Here is a 19,001-nt window from a genome sequence, read left to right as displayed (position 1 = left end):
CAAATGCAAGAAAATAATCAATGTTAATGGACACATAATATATAAAGATCCAATTTGTTACAATAACAGCAACATAGAGAATGGGGAATGAACTATATAAGAACAGAGATTTTGTACTTTTAAAGCTAAGCTGATCCCCCATAGTGTCCATTAAAATAATATCTAAACATATATATGCAAAAGGAAGTAAGAGAGATTCAAAATGCTATACTACAAAACTCAATGAAACATAAATGAATGTAGTAATAGAAGAAATGAGGAAAAATAAAGACATGCACAAGGAAATAAAAGTATGGCAGAATTATACTTTTCCTTATCAGTAATAACTTTCAATATAAATAGATTAAATTCTCTAATCAATACACAAAAATTGGTACAACTTTTTAGGTAAAAAAATATAATCCAACTATATTCTGTCTACTAAAGAGTCATTTTATATCCAAGGAAACAAATAGGTTGAAAGTGAAAGAATGGAAATAAGATATTCTATGCAAATAGTAATCAAAGAGAACAAGATATCTATATTAATATCGGAAAGAAAAATAGACTTTGGGTCAAGAACTCTTATAAGACACAAGTAGGAAATGATATAGTCTTAAAACGGTCAATTGGTATAATGATTATAAACATGTACATGCCAAGCAACAGAGCCCCAAAATACATGAGCAAATGCTGACAGAACTGAAAGGAGGAATAGGTAGTGCTACAATAATAATTGGATACTTCAGCACCCAATTTCAATAATGGGAAGACCATGTAGATAGAATATCAATCAGGAGATAAAGGACCTGGACAACACTAAGGCCAAATGAACTTAACAGATATACATGGAACATTCCACCCAACAACAGAATAAACATACTACTCAAGTGCACAGGGAACACTGTCTAAGAAAGATTGTATGTTAGGCCACAAAACAATCTCAATAAATTTACAAGGATTGAAATCATATAAAGTAGCTGATAAGGGAATGAAAATATACAAAGTACAGAGCATAATATAGAGAATATACAAAGGATTTCAATGGCTAAGGAACAAAAAGGCAGTAAAAGTTTAAAATTATATGCAAAAAAGTTGTCTAGAAATGTAGGTACCCTGAGATTGTTAATAATGTACTTTTGGAGTTAATATGTAAGGGCCACAGCCTGGAGATAAAAGAGCATGTTTCAGGAAGAAACCCTAGACCCTGACACCTTGGAGCTGCAGTCCCCGCCAGTTATTGCCTTGCACCAGACTCTGAATTCCTTTTGCTACTGTTTTTAAGATCTCTGCTACTCATAGCTGAACCTAAGCCTAACTGATAGAGAATCTTTGTACTACTATTGAAAAGTTTACTTGAAACCTCTAACTTAATGAGAAGTGAATCAAATTTAAGAATTCAAAACTGGGAGTGATATAAACCCCTTGTCAGATATATTTTTGCAAATATATTTCTCCCATACAGTAGGTCACATTTTCGTTTTGTCGATGGTTTCCTTTTTTGTGTGCTGTGCAAAAGATATTTAGTTTAATGTAGTCAGTTATTTGTTTTGGCTTTTGTTTGCCTTGCCTAGGGGGAGACATCCAGAAAAAACAAAAAACAAAAAACAACTAATGCTGATGTTCAAGAGTACACTGCGTATGTTTTCTTTTAAGAGGTTTAGGTCACTAATCCATTTTGAATTCATTTTTGTGTATGGTGCAAGACAGTGGCCCAGTTTATTCTCTCAGGTGTAGCTGTCCAGTTTCCCAACACCATTTACTGATGTTCACAAGACAAATACAGATTTCTATTCAATTTGGACAACAATTCAGGAATTTTGTAGGATGTTACACTACTGTGTAGAGTCTATAAATTGGAGTGAATCATGATCTTGAAAAAGGTTTCCTCTGCCATTCTATTTCTATTTCAACTCTTATCAGTGCGAGGAAATGAATTTCTTCAGACACATCCTTCTCACAACAGTTCAGATTGAAAATCTTATCGTGGGTTTTTTGTTTTTCTGTTATAGGATTTGTTATATGGTCTAAACTATCTGTTCCAATGGAGGAAACTGGCACTGGAATGCAAAAAGTCTCCTTCCCCAACTGTGTTAGTAAGAGTTCTCCAGAGAAACTGAGCCAATATAATATAGATAGATAGACAGACAGATTAGAGGATATTTATTACAGGAATTTTCTCACATAGTTACAGAGATCTAGAAGCTAGTGACGTAATTCAGCCCAAGTCTGAAGGACTGAGAATCAGGATACTGATGGTGTGAGTCAGAAAGCCTAAGAATCAGGAGCTACAGAGCCAGAGGTCAGGGAAAGATGGATGTTTGAGCTCAAGCAGAGGTTACTTGCCCTTTGTTCCACTTTTTTATTTTTCTGTCCAGGCCCTCAGGAACAGGGCGTTGCCCACACGCGCGGGTGAGGGGGATGTTGTTTGCTCGGTTCATTGAGTAAAACGCTGATCTCTTCCAGAAACACCCACATAGACAGTCCCAGAAATAAAGTGCGACCAGCTATGTGGGCGTCCCTTAGCCAAGTCAAGTTGATACATAACATCAACCATCACACCAACTAAAGGAAACGTTCATGGGATGACAGAAAGTCTCATGATTTTTTCTGGACAGAAAAAAATTGCCCAGGTCCCACTGACACTTGCAGTTGGTGGTCTGCAAATTAAACTGACAAAGGATTAATAGTAAAGAGAGAGAGAAAGAGAGAAAAAAAGGTTTATTCTTTTGTATAGATAACAAATAAATGTTGGAAGCCAACAAGTAGCTAGGGCTACTAAATGGTTTGAGTTGGAGGTTTCTCTACCTAACTTGGTAGGGAAAAGGGATGGAACAGAAAAGATTTCTATAAGAAGAATAAATAGGTTCTTTTAGGAAAGACAAACGGGATTTTAGAACAACTAGGAGATGAGAAAGTTTGTGATAATGTTTGTTTATGTAGGTGGGAGTGTTCTTTCCATCTCCTGCCAGGCCCTGAAACTCCTCAAGATGGGGAATTTACATTAGATTTAATCTCTCGGTCCTCTTTCTGGGAGTAGACCTGCCCAAAAGAGGAATTTACTGTGACCTCATTTCCAAGAAGTTTCTGTTTTTAATCAGATAAGGGAAGCTCCAGAAAGCTTCTCCCTTCATGCATTGAATCTCAAATCTCTTCAGTTTAAAATAATCTTCAAACCAATTCTGGGATCCTGAGTGGGTCCCCATGTTGTCAAGAAACTTGAAATACTTGAGGTTAAAGTTGGACATACTTTAAAATAGAACTTCAGTTAAAGACACTTCACACAAATTTCTATAATGGGGCCAGTGGTTGACTCCTCAAATTCCACCTTCACTTATTAGCTTTCTTAAAATTATCATGTCTTCTTGAAATAAAGTAAACAACTCCTAGGGTGGTTGCCATCTTGATTATACCAAAAGTGGAATTTAAAATAGTCCTACATCCTTCATTATTTGAAGCACTGCTTAGATTGAAAAAGGAGTACTCTGGAATAATTAGATGCATTTACACGAGCTCCCAACTGCTGTCAGGCAGTCCCATCTGAGGAGGTCTCCCTGCCAGCTAGATAAGACTTTAACCCAGAAAAGTGCTCTCGACTTTGATCAGGAAAAAATTTTAGAACAGGTCAAACGAGTGTCAACAAGAAAGAAATTCATAAAGTGAAATAATAGCATATGCAGAGGCGTAGTGTTAGGAAGAGTGGCTCTTTTATTTGTGCAGCCATGCAAGTGATGGAAAGCAAGAAAGAACAGGGAGAGAAAAGAAAATTCATTGAACTCCTTCTCAGCATAGGGCCTAGCCTTTGTCAACCTCTAAAGCCAGGGTCACCTGGTCTCTAATATCCAGTTGAATCTGCACTGCACAGGAATTATATTCCTTTCACTGCAGAATGGGGGGAGCCATGAAGCACTGGATAAAGTGAGTTTATGTTCTTAGAACTTTTCAAAACAAAGGAAAGGAAACGACTGGGCAAGCTGCTAAAGAACGTGACCATATGGTCACAGTCCCTTCCAGGTCTGTGGGATGGGAATGTGCAAGCCCCCAGCATCAGAGGTTCCCACAGCCACTTTTCTACTTGTCTGAAACAAAACACGAAGAGAGAAAAGGCTTGCACTTAGGACTAGAAAGTTGAATGAAATAGCAAAGTGACAAAGACACTTGCCACTGGTGTTGGATGTTGGAGGAGCTCCCTTGAGCCCAATTTAGGTCCAGGTTCTTGTCTTTGTCATAAGAAAGGACTCAGAGACAAAGCATAATAAGATAAACAGCAAGAAAATATTATTTAAAGCAAAGTGCACACTTGAAGAGGGTAGTGTGAGCAACCTTAGAAAAGAGATATGTTTAAAGGGTTTAGGGTTTGGAATTTTATAGAGGTTTTGAATGGGTCAGAATAAGGCATGATGTATACAGGTGATACTATTTCCTTTGAAGTTTTGTCTTACAAATAGGGTTATCTAGGGAACTGTATTCATTAGGATCTCTGCCTTCTTTATCCATTAAAATTGACATATAGTTTCACTTACACTCTGGAGATCTATATTCTGTCCTGGTTACAATGTTAATTGATTGATTAATATGACTGGAAGAAAAGAGAACAACATGCTAAAGGTTAAATTAAAGAATAGACCAGGCTTTTTTTCCAGGCTAAATAGATTATTTTATAATAGCATGATGTTTGTCCCATGTCCCTGCTCTACCGCACCCATCAAGAATTCAATGACTTATTCCTGAGAATAAAAACTTGGGGAGATTTTTAGGGTGATCTTGATCAAGGTCTGCTATCAGAAAAGGGCCCTAAGGCTCAACACGACATAACACATCCCTGGCAACTGAAGGGATTTCAGATATGGACAAAAATATTATAAACAATGAAATAACACAAAAATATACAAGTCCCAGTGGAGCTACAAATGAGCAAAAACAGTCTGAAGGAGTTGGAAATCACTTTAAAGATGAAGAGTTTGCACGACAATCATGAAGGGAATCCAAGGCAGAGGGACCGGGATAGTTAGGAGCCCGGAGGTGTGACACAGGCAGTAATTTTCTGAGGACAAATAGTTTAGCATTCCTAAAGATCTCAGTGCAAGCATAGTTTATTTGGGTGTAGATAAGAGTGCGGCATGGAAACATTTAGCCGGGTCAATTATTCTCAATGAATGTATTGAGTAATACCTCTATACCCCCACTGCTATGACATACCACCCTTATTTATTTTATTTTTACTATTTTTTATTATCAAATGTACAGCATAGTGGTTCAACAACCCCCCCTCCCTCTGCATGCCACCTTTATTTTGAACTTTAATTTGTATATATTTGGTTCTTCATTTTTGACTTTGTATTAAATCAGTCGATTATTCCTATACTATTGTGCTTATGTTAATTCCTGTAGCTTTATAATTATTTTGACTGGAATGTAGGGTGAGCTTTCTTTATTGTTTTCTGTTTTCAATGATTTGCTGAGTGAAAGGTGGTGAGATTGGACTTAGACTTGAAGGTGGGAAGATACAGGGTAACTTCTGCAGGGCACAACAAGGAGTCCCTAGATGAGCTGGCATAACATGGCTGTGGGCAGGATCAGGACCCCAAATGCTGCAAACTGGAATCACGGTCTTCTCTCCTAGGTCTCTGAGTTGTAGGTGTGTTTAGACTCAAAAGGCAGATGGCCAACAAGAAAGCAGCCAGATGATCGGGCCTTTGGCTTGAAGCTGCATATCAGTTAAAATAGTCGCAATTGAGCTCTTATACTTGGAAAACAAAAGAAAATGTCTATATTTCAGAACAGAAAATTTAGAAGAGAGTGAAAAGGAGCAATCCTGAAGAGAACTGGATATTCCAGATCCACTTTTCAGGATTAAGGCAATTCCTACTGAGAAAAGATCAAAATTGTGGTCATGAAAGTTCATGGTCATGCATATGTGTATTTTTGCTCACAGGTCTAAGAAATCAGGGGTTAGAGTGTTACAAGTCTGCCCTTTAAAGATATTCAATAACTCCAACACAATGAGAAATTTTGTTTTGAAATATAACGTGCTTTTATTTTTTCTCCATATCAAGGAAATTCTAGGTGATATGAATAGGAGAGGCAGGGATGGAGAGAAATAATTGGCAGAGCAAGGTAGTAGATGCAGTTATTTCCAAATTACTTAAGCTGTTTGTATAGGTTTGTGTTAGTTATTATGAAGTCACTTAAAAGAAGTATTTGCATGGCTTAACATGCACTTAATATGAGAATGATATTTAGTTTGCTGTAATCAATCATGATTATATAAGTAATACATAGTGGTGTTGATATTAATATCTAATACTGAATGGTAAAGAAATTCTTAGTTTGATTATTTTCAAGACATCAATGATTAGCTGGTATTTCACTGTATCACATACTATTCCTATGTCATGCCATTCCAAGCTGGAGCAATATCACCATGTATCTGGGCCCTGTTCTCAAACTCTGTGTGTGTACTTAGCCAAACCTCAATTCATATCCCAAGAATTAACCAATTAAATTTTAAAGAGTCTTTAATTTCGTTCATGCATCCTGCAAAATTCTCTCCACTGGTAACTCAAGATGAAGCAGAAGAGATCTTGCACAGCTGTGCACTTGCTCCCTGTGTCTAAGGGAAGTGCTCTCGGAGGCACAGTCAGCTGCCCAGGGGCTGTTACGTTTAGATTTCATTAGTACACAGACTCAGGGAGGCCAGAGGCTTTCTGAGCAGTACTATCTGGCTTGGGTTTACTTTGCTGCTTTATTCCCACCATCAATCAGTTGGGCTGAAAGTGCACATGTTTGGCTCAGCGTTTCCTTAATTAGTATGATATTTCCCCATTTTTTTCTTTAATTCTCTCCTTGACGTTGCTATTGTGGGCCACCAGGTATCAGCCTGAATCAACTTTATATTCTTTCTACCACTTTCACACACCTTGAATACTCACTTCTGCACCCAGGCCCCATATTTCTGCTTGTATGCACTGAACAACTCACTCAGTTCTCCTAGTGCTCCTCTTCATGGGCCACACTTCACAGCTCATCTTTTGGGGCTTGCTGGCCCCAAGTCTAATTATAGGTCTAGAAGCAGTGAAGGGTGGTGGGAGAGCTCCTGAGGAGGATCAGGTATGGCCCTGCAAGGCAGCTGCTCCGGGGATGGCCATTCCAGTCTCCTCAGGCAAAGCCGCTGCCTCCTTAGGGATAGGATGGTCGCTTCTCCTTGCAAGAAGACAGCAGAACCGAGGGGATCAATGTCCCCAGCTACACCGGGATCTGCCTATATGTCCCCATCCCACTTCTGAGGATCCCATGCCTTCCCCATCAATGTCCTCACTTTAACAGCAGACACCCTGAAAAGCTGGGAATCCCACACTCACCAGGCTATAACAAGAAAACACAGGTTTTGCTGGAGTGGAATCTGGAGGGAGCTGAATAGGAACCTGGGAGTTCCATCCTTACTGGGTTGGTGTTGTCAGAGGAGGCCCAGTGGAGAATCAGGACCTTCACTGCTACCTGACAGCAAGGAGCTACCCTGCACCCTGTGGCACTGGAGGAAGGCATGTGGGAAGCAGAATGAAAGCATGCCCTTCCCTCTGCAAGTGACTGACAAGTCCCCCACCCCATACACACACTAGATGTCAAAGGACAATTGCAAAACCCAGACTTCTAACCCCACCTATTGGTATCCAGGTGGTGCACCATCTCTACCTTCTCATCCCCTGTTACAGCAGTGTCAGAGGAAGCCGTCTAAAACAAATGTCTTAAGATCTACAGTGTCATAACAACACTAAAACCTGCAGCTCTCAACAGAACATGATTCACCCTACCCAAAATGGGTTATGATCTTAAATGGAATGAAAAAATGACAGACAACAGACATCAAGACCAAAATGACAGAAATATTAGAATTACCAAATGAAGACTTTAAAGCAACCATCACAAAATCTTCAATGAGTCTTGTTAATACACTTCAGTGAAAAAAAATAGAAAGGCTCATAAATATATAGAATGTCTCAGCAAAGATTTAAAATATACGAGGAACAAAATAGAAATGTTAGTGAAAATACAACTTCAGCGGCACGAAGCAGAGAGGACAGGAGAAAGAATCAGTGGCAAGCAGCTTGAAGTTGACTGGTTTGGACAGCAGAGGAGAACTAGACTTTTGGAAGTATAAAAAAACTCCCATTCCTGTCATTGGAATCATAAATATTTTCAACAGCACACCCTATCTCAAAAGATATACCGTGTCATAAAACACATCTTGACAAATTTAGAAGAATTGAAATAGCATATTCTCAATCACAATGAATTCAAATTAGAAACTAATCACTAGAAGACAAAGGGAAAACCTCCAAATACTTAGAAACTAAACAACAAACTTTCAGATATTCCACGGGTCAAAGAGGAAGTCTCAAGGGTTATGAGAATACTCAATATACTCAATGAAAATGTACATAAAACATGCAGAGATTTGTAAGGCACACCTAAAGCAGTTTGAGAGGAAAATTTCTAATGCTGAATACATACATTATAATAAGGAAAAGTCTCTAATTAATCTTTTAAGGCCCCACCTAAAAGTCCTGGTAAAAGAACAAAATAAACCCAAACAAGGAGAAAGGTGGAAATAATAACAATAACAGTGGGAATTAGTGAATTGTAATATAGAAAAACAATATAGAAATTAAATGAAACATAGAACAGGTTCTGTGAAAAGATCAATAAAATTGACAAATCTTTAGATAGATTGACAAGATAAAAGACAGAAATCACAAATTACAGAATTAGAAAATCTGCAATGAAAGAGGAGATGTTACCATTAGGCCTGCAAATATAAAAAGAATAATAAAGGAATACTACAAACAAGTTCACACACATAAATTTTACAACTTCAATTAATTCCTCAAAAACTATAAACTACCACAACTTACCAGTATAGAAAAATACAATTTTAACCTTATGGATATTAAGGAAATTAAACTTGTAATTAAAAAAAGAAATATCCAATATTAGTTAGTGTAATTTGAATATTTATCTAAGCACTTAAAAACTGATTAATACCAATTCTACATAATGTCCTCTAGAAAACAGAAGGGACACATGCAAATTAATTTCATGAATCTAGTATTACCTGCATATTAAAATATGACAAAGGCAGTAAAAAAAGAAAAATAGATTGATATCAGTCATGAATATAGATGGAAAAATTCTTAACAAATATTAGTGAATAGATTTTGGCAACATATAAATCTTTCTATATTCAAAATGATGAAGAAGAGTTTATACCAAAGACACAAAACTAGTTCACATTTGAAAATTAATTGAAATGACATACTGTATTAACAGGCCATAAGAGAAAAATCAGATGATCATAATGACTGAGGCAAAAATAAAAAATCCAATATCCATTCATTAAACAATAAGAAAATAAAAATCCCCTTAAAGAAAGGAGTAGAAGGGAACCTCTTAATCTTGAAAGAAGAACTACAAAAGTCAAGAGCTAACTTTACAACTAATAATGAAAAATTCAGTGCATTTGCTTTAAGACTGGAAAGGTGGCGAGAATCTTCTCTGCGCCTCATACGCAATATAGTGATGGACATTTCAGCCAGTGCAGTAAAGACAGAAAAGGCAGTAAGTCACGAAGATTGAAACAAAGGCATAAAATTGTCCTTATTTTCAGATGGCACAATGGTCTACATAGAAAACCTATGAAATATACCAAAAATCTAGAACTGGTAAGCGGTTTCAAAAGTTCACAGGATACAAGATATACATAGAAAAATCTACCGTTATTCAATTCACTATCAATGAGCACTTTGACACAGAAATTAAAAATGTGATACTGTTTAAAATAATTCCATAAGTAAAATACCTTAGTGTAAGTCTAAGAAAAAGTGCACATATGTTTCACAGTGAAAGCTATAAAAAATGATGAAACAAATCAAAGGTGATCTGATAAAATGGAAAGATATACCATGTTTATATACTGGGACTCAACACACTAAAAAAGTCAATTTCCCTAAACTGATGTGCAGCTTTAAAGAAATTGCTATCAAAATCTCACAGATGTTTTGCACATGTATTATTCTAAAACTTACAGAAAAAGACAAAGGAACAAAAGCTTGAACAAATTTTGAAAAAGAATAAATTGTGAAGAGTAAACTTACAGAATTCTTACACTTAAATGTAACTACACATGCAGGATTCTGTGGTGTTTACAGAAAACAGACCCTAGATTGATTGAAGGAACCAGAGAACCCATAGACACTCACAGATATGCCCAAATGACTTTTTACTAAGGTGCAAAAGCAATTCCATGAGGAAGGTGTAAGATAAATTCTAGCCGGAATAAGCACGCAAAGAGAGGCAACAAAGGGCCAGGTAATTTATTTAAATACCCCCGGGTGAGGTTCTGTGGCCTTCTTGTCACAGGCCAGAGAAGTCACACCTGGTTGGGGAGGTGGGGCGCTTATAAGGGGTTAGGAGGGGGAGGAGTGGGCAAACTATCTTAGGGGGTGTTGAGAGGTATGATTGGGTAAAGGAGACATAATAGACAACTAGAAACTCTTTTCCTTCCAAGAGGGAGGAGGCTGACATCCGGGTCTTAGTTGGCACATCAGGATGGAATTCAGGGAGAGCTGTCCCCTTTCCATATACGGCACGGGCTTTGGGGTCTGGTCTGTTCTCCCCCTGTGGCATCTCTCTGTTCTGTTAGCATGTCCTTGCTTTTCCTTTCTCCAGCCTAACAGAAGGGAGCCTTTTCAACAAGGTGCTGGAACAACTAGGCATCACAGAAAAAAAAAGCATATTGTCTTAAACCTCTTACCTTATATAAAAAAAATGCATCATGTACTTAAATGAAAAATTTAACTTCCTAAATATTTGGAACAAAAGACTTTGGGGATAATATTTAGAATCTAGTGTTAGGCAACATGTTCATAAGCCTGACACCAAAATATAGACCATAAAAGTTGATAAATAAGTCCTCAAAATTCAAAGCATTTGTCCTGAAAATATCTTGTTGAGAAGATGAAAAGGCCAGCTGTGGACAGGGAGAAAGTATTTGCAGACCATCTATCTGACAAATGACTAGTACCCAGAATATAGGAAGAACTCTCAAAGCTCAGAGATCAAAAAATAAATAAAATAAAATTACCAAAAGGGCAAAAGACAATATCAGAAATTTCACTCAGGAAAATCTTCAGAGGCAAATAAGCACATGAAAATCTATTCAACACATTTCATCATTAGGGAAGTACAAATTAAAACCACGAAGAGTTTTTACTATAAATTTACTGGATTCTTAGAAAACAGTGGCCACATCACATGCTGACGATGATGCAGAGAAACTCCATCAATCACACATCACTGGTAGGAATTTTAAATGACACAAACACTCTGGAAAACTTTCTGGCAGTGTCTTACAAAACCAACAGGTAACCACTGTATGTCCCAACAGTTGCCCTCCTGAGTAGTTATCCCAAAGAAACAAAACATGTTCACACAAAAACCTGTATATATTCATAGCAGCCTTTTTAGTGATAGTTAAAAACTGCAAACAATCCAAATGTCCATCAACTGGTGAATGGCTGCAAAATTTATGCAAAGTATGGAATGTAATAAAAAGTAACAAATTACTGATGTACAACAACCTCGATCACTCCCCGGAAAATTACACTTAGTGAAAAAAGCCATACATGAAATGCCACAAGCTGAATGATTCCATTTATATAACATTATTGAAATGTCATAACTATAGAGAATATGAATGCTCACTAAGTGTCAGAGACGGGATGGGGAAAGTAAGATGAGCACAACTCTTACTGGGCAACATGAGGGATCCTTGTGGGTCTGTATCCTCACTGTATTAAGGTCAATATCCCGGTTTGGCTTTGCAAATTGCTACCTGTGGAGGAGCTGGTGAGTGGTGCAAAGCATATCTGTATTCTTTTTTATAACTGCATGTAAACCTAAAATTTTCTCAAAAAAAAAAAGTTTAAAAGAATTCTATATATTCAACCAGATACTTGTTTCTTTATGAAATGTATTTTACTTTAAAAAATGTCATTTTAGTCTTTGTTTTGTTATACCTCTTATACTCTTTCAGGATCCTATCACTGCCTTTCTTTCATTTGCCAGCACTGATCTGTGGGCAATTTTCCCAGTTAATGGGTACATTTGTTTTCTGCAAACCATTTCATGCCTCACCACCTATGCTGCTGGGAAAGAATTTTTAAACATTTCTATTTAGAAATCTGACTTGTAGAAAATTAAACAAATTTGGGTAATATTTATCTCTGTATAGAATGGAGCCAAGTTAACTATTTTGTAACATGAGCTGGTTAAACAATATGACATTATTTTTCTCCAGTCATTTAGCTTATGACTTCCAACTGTTCAATTCTCTATGGCTCTGATAATAACTCAAATTCTTATTACAAGCTAAGCTGAGCAGTTCACCACACATTAATAAAAAGATAATAATAATGATAGCATTTAAGGATGGACAACCATGTAATTAACTTTGAGCTGTTTGCACAAAAGAGAGATAAAGATGTTATAGTCATTGGGGAAGTTAAAATAATGGCTGGCTGTTAATTATCTTAGAGGATTTATAAATGCTTAGAGTGTCTTTTCAAATTAATTGAGTAATATATAAAATATTTTCAAGTTTTAATTGTATTAAAACTGAGAATTAAAAATATTCCAGAAATTTGAAGAATTCTGTATGTTGATATTTGTCTGTTCTGCACTAAAATATCAGAGCAAATTACCTGTTTAAGATGCTATCTAAGTCCTTGGCTTATCTTTTCCCAGTTTCCTACTAAAACCCTCTTTAAATTTGGGGGGAGTGCAGCATGAAGCACCACAGATGCAAAACAAAATAGCAGCCAATTGATAAAGTGAGTAATTTTCTAATACATGCATGGCATATTTAAATAAATTGCAGACAACAGCTGCATTTGAAAAGTGTTCACCACTTAGAAATGAACATGATGAGCATTTTTTTAAAAGTTCTTTGCACTTCTCCATTCATCAGCATTTCCTACCTCTAAATTCAGAAATCTGAGTATCTGAGTATGGTCCAACCCAAAATCCACAAAGCAAGCATAGGTCCTACTAGATGAATAGTTTGAATATCCATCCACTCTTAAAATCCTTTTCTGCTCCCTTCATATGCAAAATTGAAATAATAAGCATGACAATTAGGTGTCAACACTTGGTAGGAATCTTGGAGGAAAAATATTGTCAATTATGTGTTGGGAATAGCTTTCTGGGATCAAAGTTTTCAAGGCAGCTGAGGGTAGCGCTGGTATTTAAAAAAAATGAAATAATCTTTTTGTATAGGTTTTTTAAATGATTTATTTATATAATTATTGTTTAAGAGAGTAAATGGTATATATCATATTATGACTTAGATTTGTTCCAGAATTCTTTTAATTATTTACCTTTTCTAGTTTAAAAAAATCACTCTTTTATAATTGCTGGGGGCTTCACTACATCATTATCCATTCTTACTGAGATTTAAAAATAGCATTGGTCTCAATGATTAATTTGCATGGCTTACTATATTTTTATTTATCAATTCCTTTGAACTTTGTAAATTTGAAATATATCCTTCATAAAGAAAAGCACATAAAACAGAAACACCCATCTTAAATAATTACTATATATCACCCATAGAATTAGGCTTCAGGTCAAGAAATAGAATTTGACAGCACATCAGAAGACCACAGTGTAAACTTTGGTAATCATAACTCTTCCTTCTCTTTTTAAGACAGCTACTAACTTTACTTTCTTAGAAGTTATTTATTTTGTTGAAATTTAATCACTTTTGTATTCATACCTATGCATTGTAATTTAAAGTTTCATTTTTAAATGATGTAACTGGGAATATCCAGTATAGTCTGGTATATCTGGCTTCTTTCATGATGTCTTAAGTTTCAGCATATTTCGCAGAAAGCAATATTTTATTCATTTCCATTGCTTTATAGTGTTTCATTGTATGAATATACCATAATTTCTTTATGTATTATACACTGATGCATATTTTGGTAATTCAGTTTTATGTATTTTTCTACTTTTTTTCTGTCTTCATTGACACATGGAGTATTCAGAAGGTTAGTTTTCAAGTTTTTGGAGTTTGATTTATCTTTCTGTTACTGATTTCTAGTTTGATTCAATTGTGGTGCAATAAACCTGTATGACTGTGATTCTTTTAAATTTGTGGACATTTGCTTTATGGCATAGAATACCCTCTATTTTGGTAATTTCCCCTGGTGTCTGAAAAGTGTGTATTCTGCTGTTATAGGGTTTATGCTCTACATTTACCAGTCAGATCACATCAGTCGATGATGTGTGCAGTTCTCTCTTCTTACTGATTTTTCTGTCTAGTAATTCTGTCAGGTGCTGAGTGTGGGTGTTACTGGCTGCAACTATAATTGTGGATTTAACTAATGCTCTTTTCGGCTCTCTCACGTTTTGCTTCCTATTTAAGATTCTTCACGGCATACATATTTAGGATTGTTAGTAATGCCTTCCTGCTAGGTTGCCATTATGCAATATAACTGATAATTTTCTTTGCTCTGAAGTCTGCTTTACCTGATGTTAATGTGGCCACTTCTTTTTAAATTGTTTGTGTGGTATACATTTTCATCCTTTTGCATTCTATGTACCTACATCATTGTTTGAGGTGAGTTACTTGGAGATCACACATTGTTGGAACATGTTTTACTTTTTAATTTACTCTGCTAATCTATGTCTTTTAATTATTGAATTTTAAACAATTACTTTTAAAGTAATTATTGATATGTGAGTGCTTAACTCTGCCAATTCATTAGTTGTTTTCTATTTGTTTCTTTTCATTTCTCTGCTTATCCTTTCTTACCACTGTGTAGGTTGTTTGAACTTCTGTTTTTTTTCCTTAGAATTCCATCTTGATTTATCTATAGTGTTCTTGGGTATATCACTGCCTGTAGTTTTTTAGTGGTTGCTGTAGGTAATGAATTATTATTTATATATAACTTATCACAGTCTCCTGGTATCAGTGTTTCAGTATTTAGAATGATGTGTATGCCCCTTTAATCTCCCCACTTTTTAAATATAACTGTATGTCTTCTAAATATGTTAAGCATCACATTAAATGGTATTATGATTTTTGTTTAATGCACTAAATATGATTTTAAAAACTCCAGAGAATAAGTGTAGTATATTCAAATTATTCCTATTTTTATTGATCCTGGTGCTATTCTCCCTTTCTGAAGTTCCAAGCTTCTTGTTATCATTTCCTCTCCACCTGGAGAACTTTCTATAGTCATTCTCTCAGAGCAGATTTACTAGCAACACATTTCTAGCTTTACCTTTTCTGACTACATGCCGTCAGCGGGACATGGAGGTTCAGCTTCCCCCTGGATCTCGCTGACACCAGGGGTGGGACCTGAGTGGGGCCCGGAGTGTTTTCTAAGCCCTGACCTGCAGCATCTTATTCAATCTTGTGGATGCCAGAGTGATGCCAAGGCTCATAACACGGCAGTGGGCAGAGAGGAAAGGGAAGCCTAGTGGTGATGGGCAGCACCTTATTCCACCTTTTTGAGTCTGTTTGCTGAAGGGACCAGGAGGTTCAGTTTGACACAGGACCCTGTTAACTCTATGGAATAATCAGAGTTCCACCTGATTCTCCCAGGAGTGGGTAGAAAATCACTTCCTTGCCAGTTCCACCAACACTGTCCCTAGAGGGAAGTTGGTGTGTCTCTTGTTTCCATTGTGTAGGATGGAAGATCAGCTCCTTATTCAGCTCGCTGACACCATTTTGCAGACTCTGAGCATCACTGCCTGAGGAGTGGGGGTGGCGGGGGTGTGCAAGGTCAGTTTCCTATGGGGCCTCCTCTTAAACCCTGGGAGATGGATGGCTTTTCCACTGGTGTTTGACTGAAGGAGGACTGGCATTTTTTGTCAAGCCATCTTTTGGTTCATGAACAGGCTTTCTTGAAGCTTCTCTTATCTGTTCCTGTTGCATGTTTCAGGGTAGAGGTTTCTGCAGCACCCTGCTTAGGATATATGGAAGGAGCAGGGACATCCTTCAAATTCCAAAGTCCCTGGGCAGACCTCCTCCTTCCCTCCACATTTCAGGGATTTCTATGTTTATTGTGTTATCTCAAGGATCCTTTCATTGTAAGCAGAGAAGCTAGGAAGAGTAGGACCATTACATCTGCAGAACTACAGTCCTAAAAGTAGCTTTTAAAATAAACTTGATTTATTATATCTACTTCTCCTATATTTTTCTTCTTTGCAAGAGAACACATCCATTTCTGTCCCTATGATTTTTCTATCCAAGCTTTAGAATTAGCAAGTCATTTTCTACAAAAAATATCTATTTAGAATTTCATTGATATTTTACTTGATCTGAGATGAATGTGCAGAGAATTAACATTTTTATTGAGTCCCTAATCAATGTAAACATAATATTTTCTATTTATTTATGCTTTCATTAGTTTATGCCAAACTATATTGTAACTTACTGCATAAAGATCATTTATATCTTTTATTATATTTATTCTTAAGTATTTAATTTGTTGCTATTATAAATGGAATATTTAAAAATATTTATTAATTCTTGGTTATTGGTTTATAGAACTGCAACTGACTTCTTTTACTGACATTCCATCCAACAAATTGCTATAATCTCTTATTAATTCTAATAATTTGTTTCAACAGTTTTTAGTTACTGATACACAATTACATCATATACCAATAGTGACAGTTTTATTTTCCCTTGTTTCTTTTTTTTTTTTTGCCTTACTTTATTACTCAAATTTCTAAGATAATACTGAACAGGAGTAGTGATATACACTTGATTTTTTCCTAGTTCAAAGGAAGGTTTTCAATATTTCCTCTGTAGTTTTTAAGAACACTCACTTGTTAAATATATGTAATATTGTTTTATTTTTGTTGATTTACTTAGACTGTTAAAATACTGATATTACATCTTAATTGTTATATGCTTGTAAATGCATTTCCTTCTTTCTCAAACATAAAAATATATTAGAATTATAATTCCAACTTTGTAACCTATTTCTGCTTTCTATATATGTTGCTTTGTTTCATTATAGTATTAATTTTTCATTGTTTTATATGAAAAGATTGTGAATCTGATTTTCCTTTTAAATGTTTTTCCCTCTTTAGAAGTTTTGAGAGTTTTCTTTTTCAATGACATTCAGAAATTTCTTGAATGTATGTTATGGTTGTTTTGCTTCAGTCACTGTCATTAGTTAGTTTACTTTTTTGAATTAGAGAATCCAGTCTTTATTTAAATCTGTAAAATTATTTTTTACCAATCAATATTTTTCCATATTACCTTCTCTTTCTTACCAAAACCCTATTTACACAATATTGGATCACTGGATTTAAACTTCACATCCTTTATATTTTCTTTCAACTGTTCTGCATTTTTACTCTTTCCATCTTAGAATATAATGAAAGTTGGCCTGATATTATTATTCTGATTTTTTATTTTTTTACCTTGGGCTATAGATGTGCATCACATATCATATGTCCAGTGATTATTCTCCCTCCGAGGTCTTATTTCATTTCTGCAGTTAGTAAAGTTCCAGCATAAACTGTGTCAACACTTGATCCATTTCCTCTGAGCTCTTCTCTTCTACCTTAAGGTGTAAGGGGCTGCCAGGTTCTTCAAGCTCACGGATGGCATGCTGCCCTATGGTACCTGTAAGCTCGAGCAAAGTGGCGGCATGTACCTCTGGGCTTGACAAGATGTTCAGGCACCCATGTTCTAATCAGAGGCGTGTGGTTAAAGCCAAGACTCTTTTGTGTTTTGGACTAAAATAAGAGGTGGTGAGGGCAGGGGCTGGGCAGGAAATTTTGCTTTAGTGTGGTGATCGAGGGTTGATTCTCTGACTTTGCTTCTGTTTGTCACATCTCCTCAAAATTCTCAAGCTTTATGTATTTGAAAGGGTTTCCTTTCCAATTACCACAGTCTACCCATAACAATATGTAAACAAATTAATGTGGCTGTGTTCCATTAAACTCATTTACAGACTACAGAATAGTCCCACATGTAGTTTGCCAATGCAGTGTAAAACAATAAATCAGAGACCAATGAAATTAAAAGAATGAAAACAAAGATATGCCTAAGAATGGAAAAAAATAATGAAATTTATTTTACCAATAACTTGATTTTCTACAGATTAAAACCCAAGAGAATCCATAGAAGTAAAATAATTCAAAATAACCAGAGTAAATTAAAATTGCTCTATGTACAGCAGTAAAAACAAAGATCAACACAAAAAGAAACACCAATGAGAAAATGTTAGGATTTTGAAAGCCTTAACTATGATAGTAAACTAACTCAAAGATTTGAGGAATTAATCCAGTAAATGAGGTTAAACAACATTATGGAGGAAAAAGTGAAATATTATTTAAACAGAAAACTAAATAAAGGGAGTGATAAATTATGTCCGCTGAGGGAAAAACTGTATATATAGCACAGTTAAAGGAAAATGCATTTAAAATTCAATCAAAATTTTTGTAGAGAGCTATTTGTTTCACATAACATTACAAACCAATTTGAATATTTTCAGGCATGAAAAACATACAGTCCACAAAGTTAAATAAGACTAAAGGAAGAGAATTTGACTTACCAGGTATTGAGACTGTAAAAATGAGACCACTTCCCTTTGATACAGAAATGTACAAGTAGACCAGTTAAAACTATTGAGCCCTGAAACAAACTGACATCAATGTGGGAACTTGAAATATGATGGAAGATGATTTTGTAATTGGCAGGGAATGATGAACTGTATAAAAACAAACTAACATGAATCCTTGACCCAATATATTAAAAATGCACACAGGAAACTACACAGCAGTTTTCCTCAGGGTTTTGTTGCTGCTTATATTAAAGGATTTTGAAAATCTATGTACTACCCTGGATGTTTTTAGTTGAGAAATAATATTATTTCATCCACAGCTTAGACAGTCACCAGGGATGAAATTTCCAACCTGATTAAACATTTAAAATA

The sequence above is a fragment of the Manis pentadactyla genome, chromosome 7 (assembly GCF_030020395.1).
Source record: "Manis pentadactyla isolate mManPen7 chromosome 7, mManPen7.hap1, whole genome shotgun sequence".
NCBI classification, from domain to species: Eukaryota; Metazoa; Chordata; class Mammalia; order Pholidota; family Manidae; genus Manis; species Manis pentadactyla.
This window is presented reverse-complemented; position numbering follows the sequence as displayed.